A 16,636-nucleotide genomic window follows, 5' to 3' on the forward strand; every position below is an offset into this window, starting at 1 on the left:
TTGTTTCCAGTTATCTGGCCGAAAAATGTTTCCCTAGATCGTAACCAAAAGAGATAATTAATAACCTGCGGACAGTTGTCTCGCACCATTTTTTTTTTTTTCGGATGGAAGGAAAAGTAATAAGATAATAAATATTTGAGGAAGTTTAGAGGCATACATATAAGTAAAATGCAAAAATTTACTATCAACAAATACTCAAAAAATATACCGCGTACCGCATGTCTCGCGAGAATGGCTACAGTGTCACCATCTTTGAATATTTGTTGATAACAATTTTTTGTATTATACTTAAATATATGCCCAATAACGTCAACAAATATTATTACCCTATTACTTTTTCCTCCGTCCAAAAAAAAGAAGTAGCTAAAAAAGCACTCGTCTTTTGTTTTTACAATGGTGTTGACCATCAAACCAAAGTTCAAAATAGTTCGAGTTACTGTAAAATGAAAAATTCCAACCGCAAGTGTTAATAACACAGTTCCTTCACTTCTCACGCTTTCCACAATTTCACCCGAAGCGAGGTTCCAAGTGATAATTTTGCAAAGTCCGCGTGCGTAAATGGTAGATACACGGTTGAATTCAAATATCAAATTTCTATTCACACACGTACACGAGAGAAAAGAAAATTACTACCACCACTCCATACCGCACAGGGAGGATAGAGCACGTGCGATTCGTTTAGTATTCGGGACTCGGTCCCTCTTTCCGGTTCTCAGAGGAACGTTTCCCTCCCGAGTCCCGTGGCTAAAATTAGGCCCTTAACTCGCGAAGCACCGCGTCGCACGGCTCACGCCTTCGAATAAAATGGTAAATATTCCTCTTCTCCACCATCTGCAGCTAAAAAAGCAGCAGCAGCAGCAACAGTAGTAGCAGCAAAACGGAGGCGAGTCGAGTTAGCAACGTCGTCCTTGCCTCCGGAATTCGATAAAGTTGCGACAACGCCGTTCGTTCAGTCCCCAACCTCGTTTCCGCCACTCCCCTTCACGGCTTCTTCTTCTTCTTCTTCTTCTTGTTCTTCTTCCTCGTCTTCTTTTCCTTGTTCTTCTTCTCCTCCGGGGAAAACGAACAGACAATGAAAAACTAATTGTTGACCGAGTTTTCTTCTCACCCCTGCGACCTTTTGTCTTCCTTTATCCGCAAGTAACGACCGGCGTATCTGTAATACACTCTGGTGTTTCCGGCTTCCGTCCGACTTGAATCGGTTTTCCCTTTTATTTGGATATGTTATCGGGCGTTCATCATTCCTCTCAATATTTCACTCAAATATTTCAATCAGCTTTTGAAATCTTGAGGGTAAAAATACTACTGAATACCTTTTTGATACTCCAAAGAATCAAATTACTTTCAAACGTAGATCTCTCCCTCTCTCTCTCTCTCTCTCTTTCGCTCTCTCGCTCTCTGATATTCCATTCTTCTTATCATTACCCTCCCTGTCATTTTAATTCTGCTCATCTGATGCACCAAAGAAAAGAGACCACTGTTCTTTTTGACACTCAAAAGCTGGCTATCGAAAGGGTGAGTATATTCCATGCTCGAGACCGCAGCTTGCACAAAAGAATTTCATTGTCGTTGACACTACAAGCTTACCTGCATACCACGAGACAATAAGAAAAGAAACTAGGTATCACTTTGATTTATCGATCGGTTCATACAGGGTATAGAAAAATTTCGATACCCAAGTGTAGCTACAGGAATTTCCTTCTCCTCCTCGCAGGAGCTCTTGTTACATGGTGGAAAAGCTCCAGCAGCTGATTCTGTTCTTATTGTTATTATTCACCTATAAAGTAGGGCGTGAATTGCAACGTAGCGCGAAACTGCCGCATGCGGAAACCGGACGTGGAAACGGGCATTAACCGTTAAGCTGCATTCTGGCGTTGGTGTAACACTGCATATACCGTCAAGGATACAGGCAGCCGGTGCCATTTGACGGTGTTCGACACAGCCGCATGCATTATTCACGGTGCAGGGTATGGCTGGCTAGCTATCCATCCCTCGTTTGTTACTGTACCGCGTCCCTGATTAACGTACATACATAGTGTACAATGTTCACGAATCTCTGCTCTTCTAGTCGTCCAGAGATAATCCTGGTACCAGTTGTTGACTCCAACGTGTTTGATCGCTTTTCCACTTTTACACTCCAATTAACGAAATCATCGGAGGGTGTCTCTTTTTTTTTCTTTTCCAATCCTGTTGTAACTAAAAACTGAACAAGAATCGATTCCCTCCTCTTCGTATATGATATAGAGCATCGGATAAAACAAACTCTATATTATAAATAATGAAGTGTTGATAATGGAGGATGGAGCATGAGGAGTGTGAGAAGCGAGTGGTGGTTCTAAGATGAATAGTAGTTGGAGGAAAAAGGGGGTTGCAACGGGTATAGGAAATAAATTAGATAAGAAATCGATACAAGATAGAGATAAGAGGTCTGTTATACAATTGGCGGCTGTGGGTTGCTGTCCGATAAAAAGAGAGTTATTGCCATACTGTTTGTTCGTTCGCCGTTCGTTCGACTAGCTGGCACGAAGGCCATGCCCAGCGGAAGGAAGAAAGAAACTCTCGCCTCCATATTTCACCACAACGCCAAGCGTATAAACGGACAACGAGAAAACTACTATAATTGGACCGAACCATACCCATACAGACGTTGCTGCTGACCAAGCGAAAAAGGTACGTTCAATATTCAGCAGGAGGAACAATTAAATTGGTTTTTATAATGAAAAAACGTCAAGTGTAACCTTCACTCCAGACCGCTGCTTATCGGATGAACTGACAATGGATTCACGGCTTTAAAGAAACAAGAGCCGCGATAGGTAGGTATACGTAAAGTGGTACGTTTCCAGAGCTTGATAAAATCAGATATGTCACTACATATGTTAAAGTGTGAGCTAGGATGCAGTGCCAAGTTTTGGGAATCGCCTTGCGGCTTGGTGAGTAACCGAGCAACTTGGCGCCCTTAAGTAAGAGTGACAGGTACGGTGGCATCGGCATTGTTTCCATATCCTCCACCCGTATTATACGCGAAGAGGAGTAAGAAAGAGAAGAAGGAACGGGTTGAGAGAGGGATGAAGATCACAAGGTTCGCCCAAGGAGCACGTCCATTCCGCGAATGGAGGTGGAAATGTGGTTGTACAAGGAGGTCTGGGTGTGTACTATATCGCCGGAATCGCCCTGTGAATGAATCTATCCGCCAAGAAATTCATGGCACGAACGGCTTTGATGGCGCTCGGAGTGATTCTCGCCCTCGGCGGCACACCCAGACCAAGGAGTCCTCATCCTCGTCCTCCACCTCCTCTCCTTTCAGCCCCGTAGCCGTCACCTCGGGCCTCTCCCGCTTGTACCTTGACGACGCTTTAAGCGGCTTAAGTGGCTCCCAGGAACCGCCGCACATTCGCTCGCTCTCCCTTACCACCCTACCACCTACCACTAATATGACTTTATAAATGGGAGCAGGAACGCAGGGTGTTCACTCGACCTCCGCGATTTTGGAAAAAGATTTACTCCTTGCCTCCTCGAGGTTTTGGATACGTGAATTGAGTGAAGAAAAAATTCATTGTTTCAGGATAAAGCCGGAAGAATATATATATATATATGGATGTATACCACCGTATAAACGTGTGTATACTCTACTCGAGCCGTGGGCTGGTTGCAAAGTAAAACTCCGTATAACCAACGTCGTGTAAACTGTATAACGAGGCGGGTTAACGATCGTTTGAAAACCGCGTTGTATGAAAACTTTTCCTACTCCCCCAGTTAAAGTAGGCTGGAGATACTGTTTTTTGGGGGGGGGGGCGGAAAATTAAGAAACTAACCGAGGTCCCGACAAGCTCTTTCAAAACCTGTCACTTGCGGGTCGAGCAGTGAAGTTCAGTAGCTGTTAGTTTTCCGTTTCGAGGTGGCAGAGAGTGCTATGACGGAGGTGATGGTAACTAGCAAAGTAAGCAGCTTATAACGAGGTCTTTAACACTTTCTTAGACATACGTATTATACGTTCATGTACGTACGTAAAACTTGATAAGCGCGAGTGCATATTCCATGTACAGTACATGTGTATAGCGAGTCGCCGAGTTGCAACGAATATTACTTCGTTTTTTTTTTTTTTTTTCTTTCTTTCGTTATTTCTTTCTATTTTTTTTCTTCTACATTCACTTCTTCCACTTTTCTATCCTTACAATTTCTCCTGCGACTTGATTACTTCGCCTACCACCCTATACACCATACCCAATAGTATTGCGTCAATATTAAAAGCTCATGTATTGATGAAATTTTCTGTTCGAGATACTCTACCAATATTTTGATGCGCGTTTGAAAGGTGACCTTTTTTTTTTTTTCTCTTCTCTTTTCTTCGCACCCTAATCTTCATATATACAATACAAACATATACCTACGGCCGATATACACCCACGTAACGCAATTTAATGCGGACAACCTCGCTGGACTCCGACATCTTACATATATCGCCGGATCAATGTCCGCGGCACGCATCGATCTCAACCGAATCCTCGCTCTCTTCTCCTCGCTTCTCTTCTCTCCTCGTCTTTGTTCCCTTGTCTCTCCATCAACCCACCCACTCACTCACTCACTCACATTTTCCCCTGCTCGCTGAGGCATCTCTCGAAATATCGACCCTCTCTCAGGCTCGAGAAGTTTAACCCTCTCACCCTGGATTTAATTTTTCTTTTCCCATTTTTTTTTCTGTCTTATTTCCTCCTTGTTTGAACGATTTTATTGAAGTTTGCTTCGGATTTCTCCTCCTCTTTTTCGTTTTACTATTTTTTTTCTTTCTTGTTTTTTTTTTTTTTATCTCCTCAAATACACGTATATACTCTCTACTTATGTTTCTTTCTTTGCCCTCTCAGCGAAGAGGTTATATACATATATCGTTATAGATACATATATAACAAAAGTTATGTATAAAAGAATATTATAATTGCAGTTAAACGCGCCCCGTTGATGGGGTTTTATCTTCGTTAATTACTCGGCGGAGGAATGATAAAGAGGAGTAGAAACAGATTGGGGGAAAAAAAGGTGGCGACGATGAGAAAGACAGACGGAGAACGAGAGGAGAAGGAAGGATAATCGGTCGGGTAATCAGAACGACTCGGCTGAATCTAAATTGCGTATGATGTAATAAGAATTTTATATAAGATTGGAAAGGAGAAAACGAACGCCGAGGAGATGGACAAGGAGGAAGAGTATAATAATAATAACAATGACAATAAATTAATTTTAACGAAGTCGTTATTATTCATCAACCGATGTAACAGAAACGACGGGTTCGAGTATAACTTTTATTTGAAACGACCCGCGGGATTCCGACACGACGGTAACGACGAGTGCAATTGGAGGGGTTGAGTCAACTAACAACAACGACAACGACAACGTAAACGGGAACGAGGACAAGAACAACAGGTCCTTGAATAAAGGGATTGAATACACAATAATATCATCTCAAACTTCCCTTCAGCCCGAAACTTCGGTACGTATACGCGTGCACAGAATGTCTCTACAGGTGTTTAAATAAACCGTGTAGTTAGATAAGATGCATTCCGGGTGGTCTAAATGAACGAGAACAAGGTTCAACTCCAACCCACATGGAATCGGTCGCCGATTTATTTCCTACTTCTAGTCCATCGGGTGCACATCTTTTTAAAAATTGTTCAGTTTTTTTTCGACCCGCCGTTTAGGAGTAGGTATTGTATAGATGTAATTTCACTTGACTCGAGAATTGTGCATTTGGGAAAAAGTTTTAAAGCGAGTGAAAGTTGTGGGGTTTTGTTTTTCCGAATTGGTCGAAAATCATTTGTTCGGAATATTATGGAAATCGCAAATGATCGTATTTGAGGAAAATGGCAGAAAAATCGATTTTTCTTAAAAACTAGGTCAACGAAAAATTTGAAACTTTTTGTGTACACACATACATATACGTAGTCTGGAGCTGTACATGAAATATTAATTTAATATTCATTTCAACCGAAGGGAAGAGATCATTGTTATTCCTACTTGCGGCGGTCCTGGACTCTTATCCCCGCCAGTATCTTTTCATCTCGACTTGCTCCACCCTTCTTCTCCCTCGCATCGTATATAGGTACACCTACACATACAGTACCATCTATACGCACGTATAATAGCTCTACGCCGCTTGGTTATATTCTCCCACGTAATTATTCATAATTAAAACGAGATGGGTAGGTAAAAGGTATATATATATATATATATATATATATAGGTATACATGTATATATTACGTACAGTATATAACAGTGTTATTAATCAACTGAAAATCGTCCTGAATGTATATAATGTATTATATATGTACGTATATATATAGGCTCAAAAAAATTATTAAGAATATTTAAACACAGATGAATAAAATCCTCATCTTCTTCGGGATAAGGTTGCTGTACAAGCAGATTTTTATGAATATTCTTCCTCCCTCAATTTCAACATTTTTTCACGTACAATTTCTACCGTATCTCATTTACGCAATCCGAGACCGCTTCGAAACAATTTCGCATATCTCATCGACGGTATAAAATTACGGCGTGTATTAATAATCAATGTCGATTGTCAATATAAAAATAATTGATTTTCGCCTCGTCGTTATATAAATATTGCGAAGCACGAAATTTTAGCTGTTAAAAAGGTGATTGTTAGGTAACTAGTAGGGCCCGGACTACTGTGTAAATACACATTTTTTATTTAAATCATTTTCATTCCTTATTTGAGTATTCCACAAGTGCGCATATTTTCTAATTTTCAACACATACCATGTTTATCCGGGCCTTATAGTTATATTATAAGGGAAACTAGTTTCGGTGTTAAGAAACGCGTCGAGTTTGTTACCGTAGCATGGAATCACCGTTAATTAATGACAGTTTGACAAGAGGTCAACCTGTTACCGCCTGAAAAAGCCCGATATCGAAATTTTACGCTCGTTATATCGGCGTTCGCCCTTTGTTCACCATGTTCCGATATTCTTTCACTCTCCGGTTAACGGAGGCGCAAGAAGCGTCGGGGCGCCAGCGTTATTAATGAGACGCTGATGGTCCAGGTCGCAACGATCTATATGGCAGGCGACGTGTCGTCCGTGCCTAACGCCCTCCTCTCCTCTCCTCTCTTTGCCGCTGTACCGACTCTCCTTCCGCAGAGCCGTAGGGTCATTTTTCTTTTTCATTACGTCGCGTGCCGACCAACGAACGGCGGATGCCTGCTACTGACGAAAAGCTTGAAAGTAATATAACGACAACGTCGTCGTCGTCGACGAGGACGAGGACGAGGACCGGGACGAGAAAAGAGAGAGATAAAACGATCGAGAACTTGTTGTACCTAGTGAAAATTACTCGAGCGTAATATCGCGATCAATTACACTCTGTGATGATTAATCGTTACAGAAAGAGCAAGCGTTTTTATATTATATTTTATTGACCAGCTCGACGTCGTGAGAACCATGAAGAAAGAAGAAAGAATAATAAAAAAATAAATAAAAAGAGTTGCAGAGTTTTCTTCCTCAATAATTGCGCGCCTTTTTTTTCCATTTTATCCCACTCGTTACAAGAAACTAGAAAATAAACTTTAGGATACAGTGATTGATGTTTTGGGCTACGGTGTAATCTACATTTTTCTCAAAAACTTGTATAACGTACCTAAGATAAACTTTCTAGGAACATTGAAAAAATGTCCGAAACCCTTTTGGGATGGTAAAAACATGATACGGGAAAAAAAAAAAAATTGTCAGAATCTAACGGAGTGAGGTACACGGTCCGATACTTGGACGTGGAATGCCCTATATATACACACGAAGCTACTGCTGCCGCTGCTCCTGCTCCTATTCCGTCAATTTTTCTCTCGCCCGTTTCACTACGAATGGGGGCTTAGCCGTTAATCGTCGAAATCTCGTTACTCGAATTCACCGCTAACGAAATCCGACAATCGTTGATAGACGACATTGCCCCGAGAATTAGGGGTGGTTTCCAGGTTGTTTCTACGGTGAGAAAAGCTCGCTTAGTAGTCGTACAGACTTACGAGTATCCGGCGTCGATTTCTCTCGCCCGTTCAGCTTCCTATCTCAAAAATCTGAAAACTAGGCAGCGTGTTCAAACATTGGTAAAAAAAAAGAAAAAACTACGACGTCTCTTGTTTTCAATTTCAAATGATATCTCTCTCCATCTCTCTTATGATCTTTTCTTTTCCCTTCTTACTTTTCCCCTCAATTTTGGCGCAGAATCAACGAGACACGCGAAGCCTCCGAATGATGGTCGTAAAAATTTCACCCAAACTAAAGAGAAATATCTGTACCGTATAATATACATCGAAATAAAAGAGAAATAACGATGTAATAAATCTTTAAAGGAAAAATGAGAAGAAGGACGAAAAAAAGAAAAAAGAAACGCGCGTAGAATGGAGGAGCTACCTAATTTAATATTATATACCGTAAGCGGATGTAAATGTTATCTGCATTACAAAAAAAAAAAGTCGTTTGCCGTCGATTTTGTTTACCTTATATTATAATAATATAATGAACCTAACATTCTTGATGAAATTATACCACACGGGGCTGAAAATTATGGTAGAAAAATATTGACGATATTCTTTTTTCCTCTTTTACACTTTTTTATTCTCTCTCTATCGAAAAAGTCTCTTCCGCATTGATATGAACGTCTTGGTTGTAAATAGGTAGTGTAAAGCGGAGTAAAATTTTTTTTAAAACGTTTCAAAACGTTTTCCTTCGCTATTTTTTCCGATCGGTTTTTCCCACCTTAATCTCTTTTCCCTGGTGCCTGAAATTGGTAGCATCGAGAACTCGAGTAGTACATATATACAAAAAAAAAAAAAAACATCGAGTAAGAATAAGGTCAAGGATGAAGAAGTGGGCTCGAAAAGTCGAAAAGCACCCTTAAAAAAGCCGAGAGAGAGAAAGAGGGAGAGAAAAACGAAGGGCAATAAACTGCCGGTGGGTAATATTTACAGTTTTCCGATAGCATAACGATATGGACACGCCCCTTGTTATCGGTGAGCTAGTGAAGAAAAAATCAAGAACCGCGGAGCGCGGTTGAAAATTCGCGAAGCTTTCGTAGCAGCGCTCTTTGTTCGCACCCCCGTCTGACTGATATTATTATCGTTGTTACGATTATTGTTATTACTGTTATTACTATTATTATTGTTGTTGTTGTTATTGTTATCATTATATGCACGATTACGTCGCGGCACTGCTGCGATATGTGTGTTATTGTCTTCTTAGAATCCTGCCTGATAAGTAACTTAACATCTGATTATCAATTTATAAACAACAAGCTGCGATTTTACGTAAGAAAAAAAAAAAAAACAAAAGAAGGTTTGGTATCAAGCAATATATACATGGAATGTACGAAATGATGCGAGGAGACAAAATTTGAAGTAAAAAATTATTTTCTTTTACCTCAAGATTGACAGTAATTTGTATAAAACAAAACGGGTTTATTTCTTCGACAGGCTGAAAATTCCAGACTTATTTTCGAAATTCCCTAACTTTTCACTGCCGTAAGAAATTACCCGAGTTTTCCCGGTTTTTCAGGTTTTACCCTGTGCGTACGAATCCTGTATACCTGCTCGTTATTATTGTATATTAGTTAGTTAATATATACATAGTAAACAATGAGTTCTCGCTGCTTGTCATTCGTACGACATCGGTACCTAATTACAAAACTTCGATATTGCGCTTCGCCGCGCAAATCAAAACGGTCTTTTTAGTCCCAAGACTTTATACAACATTAATTATTATTCGTAACATATTTGAAAAAAACTTGAAATTACTCGCACTTCGATAAGTATCCATTTAATAAGTGAGGGTGTAACGCAGTGTGCTGTAAGTACGATTGTTATTCATCGGATGAAATATTCCGTTAACCCAAGCGAAAAAAGAAAAAACTCATCATTATACAAAGATACGGGATTCTAAGGAGATAGAAAATGATTTGGAAATAAATTTGATGGACGTAAGGTTGGTTCAATTTTTTTTTCACTGATAATTCGAGTGCGATTCTTTCTTTTTTAATTAACTGTGTGGATTTTTTTTTTCTCAAATAAGTAAATAAATAAATAAAATCTCGAATTGTCTATAACTGAGTAAAGCGTATAATAAAGGAAGAAATGCTCATATTTTGTTAATATAGCTCTTTCATTCCTTCCAAAATTGGAAAACACAAATTTTTCTATTTTAGTTTCTTTTCATTTCTGTCCAATGTTTCGTTACGATAACGTTACCAACTTCAACCCCGTGGGAAATCAAGTACCTAAGGAACGCCACATTGGATTTCAATTGTCTTACTTCATAAAGATCAATCACGAGGCTGTCGCCGAGGCGAACTCGAGATTGATTGTAATCCTACATCGTCGAATGAGGATGAAAAATAAACGTTGTTCCAAATCTGTATTTCATAAACAAGTCTACAAGGTAAGTCTAACATTTATTGATACGTTCAGACCCAATTACTGACCAATTTATTTTCAAAGATTACAAATTGACGGCACAAATTGTCAATTTCTCAACAGCTGAAAAACCAATTGCTAGATGGTTTAGACGTTGCGAATGAATTTTTTCGTTAATCTATAATTGGGTGAGGGTCGATATCTGGTACACTTACCTTAACTTACCGGTATCGCGTTAGTTTCGGGACAGAAAAAAAAGAAAAAAAAAGTAAGGAAAAAGAAAAAAAAAAAGAAAAGAAAAGAACAAAGCGCATCTGCTACCAACCGAAAAGATATTCTCAGCTTCTATCTCTCTTACATCGTTCTGGCGTCTGTAATGCCTACCTACCACCACGGGTGGAAAAGTGAAAAACGAGAAGGATTTAGGTAGGACAAATTGCCAGTCGTTGGTTATGTACGATGATGGTGTTTCTGTCGGTTGTGTTGCGTCAGGCTTCGTTCGGTCATCGTCGATAAATAACCTTTATTTTATCCTTTTTTCCTTTCTTTTCTTTCTTTTTTTTATATGTTCTCTCCTTTTACCCCCGTGATGGTGGCAGCAGCAGCAGCAGCAGCCGGGGATTCTTTTATTCCTATTTCCTGGCCCTGCCTTCTTTCCTTTCCTTTCCTTTTCCTTTCCCAGGAGTAAGAAACTAACTGCCCATCCACCCGGCGCTACCCCCAAGAAACAAACCAAGACCGACGCCTAATCTTATTTGCACTCTTGCTAGGCTTCTCGGATTCCCAACCCCCAGACGCCGGGACGCCGGGACGCCGCGATGCCAGGATGCCAGGATGGCGTCGCCGACGCTTTGAAAATCTACGAGATATTTATTACCGCTTTGCCCGGCTATATATAGCTGCCGGTTCGTTTCTCCCTCGCCTTCCAGACGCAATCCGCCACCGTTGCCTTGTGTTTTTTTATTCATTTTTTCTTCCCCCTCCTCCCTCTCCCAATCGGCGGATCTTTATTTCTTAACCTCCTTTTATTTACTTATTTTTCTTTTTTTTTTCCTTTCTATTATTGAATCAATCAATTAATTTCATCCGACAACTTTTCGCAATAATCATCTATACGAGTAATTTCTTTCTGTCGCTAAAATTTACTATTACATGTCAAGCGTAAATCCTCATCGCAAGATTTATACAGATAAGAACAAGCTTTTTCATATCAAATATCTTTTACATAATCTCCTTGCTAAGCAAGGAAAATCAATTTCTTTACATTAACCGTAGATTATTATAAGCCTTAGTTACAGAATGTAAAAAATGAAAAAAAAATAAAAAAAATCCAAGCTCGAGGTAACGCAATTACAAAGAGTACGAGAGTTTAGTTTGTTCCCGAATAACTCGGGAGGAGGTCGAGCAGCGTCCTGTGTAAGTATAAAACCCTGCTAATGCGAGGGATGGAAGGTGAAAGGAAGGGAAGGAAAGGAAACGAAGGGTGGGTAGGGTCTGGATCGGGATTACGAATAAGGTCGAGAAGCGAGAAGAGAGAAGTGGATAGAGAAACGAGAGGCAGGGCAACGAGGCGAAACGACAGGGTTAATTCGAGGCCGCTTTCGTCGTCGGCGTGCGCCCCGCTTTTCGCCGATTGTTTAATTTCCTCGTTGGGCGGTTTGCTCGGTCCGATATCGAGACACGAAAATGAACAAATTGGCATTACAGCGAGCTCGGTCGAAACGTAGAAACCTGGGACAGCGTGAAAAGCCAGGCGGCCACATTCTGGTGCTACAGCTGTTAGTTCCGGGATCGCGTTGCCGAAGCGAGCGAAATTGGTTTAGAGTAGTTTGTGTAAAATGACGGCGCTACGGCAAGAAATGAAAAATGGGAGAAGAAATAGAGAGAGAGAGAGAGAGAGAGAGAGAGAGAGAGAGAGAGGAGGAGAGAGAGAGAGGAGAGAGAGAGAGAGAGAGAGAGAGAGAGAGAGAGAGAGAGAGAGAGAGAGAGAGAGAGAGAGAGAGAGAGAGAGAGAGAGAGAGAGAGAGAGAGAGAGAGAGAGAGAGAGATAGAGAGAGAGAGAGAGAGAGAGAGAGAGAGAGAGAGAGAGAGAGAGAGAGAGAGAGAGAGAGAGAGAGAGAGAGAAATATATGTATAGAGAATTTGCAGGAAGGGAGAGCATGGCTGCGAGTCGGTTCGTCGAAAAATTAAACTTTAAGTGAGTTAGCTTCGCATCAGCTCGTCGAGTATGATATTCAAGGGGCATATATCCGTAATCCCCCTTCAGGAGTAAGGAGATAAAGAAAAAAAGGGAAGAGAGAGAGAATAAATGTATAACGCGGCCGCGGTTGGATCGAGGGTAAAATTTAGGGGGTAAATAGAGAGGAACGAAAACTGAGGGCAAAATGAAAGGGGGGGCGAGGTTCACAGACGCGGACACATATACACAAAGAGAGAGGGGGAGCGAGAGAGAGAGAGAGAGATGAAAAGGCTAATGAATGAAATTTCGAAAGCTTTAGTTTCTATTGAATTATTTCACTCGGCAAGTACCGTTTCTACCTTACACACCTATAATCGAGAGGCAGTAGATACGCAAAGCTGGAACGGAGGGGGGGGTTGGCGTACGTTTTCAAAATAATTAGTCAGGAGCAGCAGCAATAATGATCTACCCCCCCTCCACCTCTACGTTTCGGGGCCAGCCAAAGTGGTTGACGGGCAATTCGACCCCGATTCTGCAGAGCATATCAAAGAGACGACCGGTCGCGATTTATAAGGATATGAATATATGATTTGCATTTCAGTTCTGCATATTTGTATGTTTGTGTTTTGATTCCATTTTTCAAACCATCAATCCCCCGGCCATCCAATTAGACCCTGCATGTCGATGGAATATCAGGATTAATATTTCAAAAGCTGTGTAATGGTAGATTCATTCCATTCACCTAACCGTTAATTTCTCTCTCATCGTTTCTACGCTGCTGCTGTTAGCCGCCTCGTTCCGTCGTTTGATGAAAATTATTATGCATTCGCGAGATGAACGTACGTATATCTATAACGCGTATCGGATAGGGAGAAAGATCTAACGATCTCTCGAATATCAATTAGCCGCAGGCTTTCAGCGTCGAGACTACCCTGATCGGTTAATCTGCAGAAGCCTTTCGATGTAGAAAATCTACAATGTGCACCATAACAATAATCTAAGTGGGTTCTGCGACAAGGCTCGGCCTACTGCGCATGCGCAACCGCGGTAAATTTGAAATCCGCGATAACGTCGGAGAGATCGACACGATCGTCAAAATCTCACCGACTTAACAACAATTTTATCCACCGGAACCGGTCAAAACCGCGCTGCCTTATCAGCAGTGATATCGATCAAAAATCAAAATCACGCTGGTTTGCTAAAAATTTTTTATCGATCGATAGAATTGTCGATAAAGCAGCGCGTTTTTCACCTTCCGATCGGTACGGCAGTTGTAGATCGCTGTGACGTCATCGCGTATATGAAATTTCTCGCGGGTACGCATGCGCAGTAGATGGATTCTCGTCGCAGAATCCCCCTTCTATTACTACTCACAATATCTAAAGAGGAAATGTAATTACGAGATTCGGGCGAAAGCAGTTTCTTAAGAATTTTCATTTTAAAAATGACCCCCCGCGCCTCTGTTGCCAGCTACACGATACCTACGTGTATAAATCCGCAAGCTAGCAAAAGGAGCTCGCTATCTCGGTGAAATTATTCGCTCAACCGCGTTCACTCGGGTCAGTTAAAACCGCGAATTGATTTCCAATAACATCAATCGCAATATTCCGCGGCAACCTGTGTAGCTGCTAAAGTGATCGAAGCACAACAACGGATTTGCGGATAGAGCCGTGTGCGGTTTCGAAGGGACAACCGAATTCCTGGAGCATCCGGTGGGGCCGGAAGGCTCCCCCGATTAATCCCAAAAGCCCTTCATCCCCCACCCCCACCCCCAGCGACCCCTCTGCTTCATCTCCGCGCGAGATAGATTCAGGCGGTGAACGAAACACCCCGTCGAATACGTCGCCTCCTACCCCTAGGGCGTCGCTTTGACCGTGTTACCTTCTAGGAAAAGGCGGTAGCGCAACCGGCTTTGCTTGCGGTTTCCTCTCGGTCCCTCGGCTCTTTTCGTATATACCCTCCACCCTCTTTGTCACTTTCTGCCTCATCCCTCCGTCCACTCGACGATGCCGACCGAAGCCCAGAAGCAATCAGTCCTGACCGCTTAGCCGTGTTACCGCGCCAAGCCTCGCCCTTGTAATAAGTATCCCGTCTCATCCACCCTTGGGAACGTTTGAGTGGAATATCCTGATATCTCTCCAACAGTTTTCCCCGGGTGTCTCTGTATCGGTCGATCGGTCCGTGTCGTATACCGTACCCTGCTTCTGCCGCAGGGAATTATCAGAAAAGAAACATTATTTTTTTATCCCTCTTCTTCACCTTTTTCTTTTTCATTCACTTCGCTCTTTTCACATCGATGCTACAAAGTCCAGACTGAATGAATAAGGCTCGACGAAGAAGAGTTTTTAACGAGTTTCCTAAATCCTTTAATCCCTGATGAACGACATGATGCAGTCGATATATATTTATTTAATATGATCCAAAGCTCGTATGCTGATGAGGACACTGAGAAAAACATGATGTTGGTTTAAAAATAAAATGTTGTTTTCATCAAATTCTTTTCATCTATCTCAAAGAACTCGTTCAGGGTTGTAAACATTCTACAACATCATACAGGTACTTATAAACTTTCATAATTAAACTCAACAATAGTCGTCAGTGTTTCAGCATCCAAGTGTCTATCCGAAAAAAGCTAGAGAGAGAGTGAGAGAGCAAGGGAGAAAATAGAATTGAGAATATATTTCCATTTCTTCCCTTTCCTTTACTTTCCATTTTTTTTTTTTTTTCTTTTGCCTTCGGATGGAAGCCCACCCCAAGAGGGCGACGGCGTAATCGTATGCATAGGCGTATACCTATACTCTCGTGATATACTCGTGCATATGGATGGGAAGGTGGGTGTATGTATGTATATATGTATATAGAAGTAGGGCGATGCTGAAGCAGCGCGTTAATATCGTGACAAGTTGGCGGATGAGCGGACGCCCGGTTTTCACCCTTCGGTTCTGCACCACCATCCATGATCTGACACCGTCCCCCATGATGGATATTCCACGCTTATCACTCTTCGCTCTATACCGCGACAGCTATATAGTTATACTATATCTTTTAACCCCCGTACATCCCCTTTCCTCAACCGCTGCTCAACTCCCGCCGCAAAACTCTAGGCGGGGAAAAGTGGGTAATCCATAGAAGTGAAGAACCTCACCCAATGATAGAGTAAAAAAGAAGGATATATAGGCATTATCTTCTCGTCCTCGAATAATCCTCGATCCGATCCTCGATGTCGGATCCATGAAATTAAGATAAAAACAAATACGGTAGAGGGAGGGTAGGCACACTGTATACTTTACATGCGAGCAAGAGTTCAAGGATCATTGGTTTCGTAAACAAGAGCGTAATGGTAGACGCGTTGTGTCTAGGTATTGTATACACCTAGGTACACGAAAGAATCGCAGAGGTGTCTAAAAAAGAAGGGGGTAAACGAGAAAAGAAAAAGGGGAAAAAAACAACTTCGCCTCGATACGGAACGCTGACCAGCAACAGCAGCAGGACGTCGAGTAGTAGAACTTATAGCCGGGAAAAGTCTTGGGTAAAAGTGTCCAAAGGGTAGGTGGAGGTTCCGGACATGAGTTTCCGCAGGACGGCGGGGAGCGAAAACATGGTCGAAACTTCCGGAGAAAAAGATATAGAAGTATGTACGTAGGGGTTAGAAAAGGGGAGCTGTGTAAAAGGAGGATGAACGAGGGACGAGGAAGAGAATAGCAATACGCTCGAGTGCGAAGTTTCGAATGGCCGCTAACGATCATCCGCCCCCGCCTCCGCCCCCACCTCCACCACCTCCACCGCATCATCCTTCTCCTGAAACACGTGCACGTAGGACGGCATTGACGAGGACGAGGACGAGGACGAGGACAAGGCTGAAGTCTACTGCCGGGAAAGTAAGAGAGCTAATGCTGGCCCGGGTTGAAAAGGATCACCCATAATACGTACTCACGGGTAAAGGACGAGGATGAGGGGGAGAAAGAAGAGGAGGACAAGTAGGATATCGACGGATGCTCTTTCTCCGGATAAAGGTATGTACCATGAACCATGAACTTGAATGGATGAATT

The 16,636-nt window shown here is 41.9% G+C and overlaps 1 protein-coding gene across 3 annotated transcripts in view; it reads right to left on the bottom strand.

Annotated features, from left to right (window-relative positions):
* LOC107225112 (hemicentin-2) overlaps positions 1–16,636 on the bottom strand; it is a 165,269-nt gene that overhangs the window by 72,508 nt on the left and 76,125 nt on the right. The window lies entirely within an intron of this gene.

Source organism: Neodiprion lecontei, chromosome 7, assembly GCF_021901455.1.
Source record: "Neodiprion lecontei isolate iyNeoLeco1 chromosome 7, iyNeoLeco1.1, whole genome shotgun sequence".
Taxonomy (NCBI): Eukaryota; Metazoa; Arthropoda; class Insecta; order Hymenoptera; family Diprionidae; genus Neodiprion; species Neodiprion lecontei.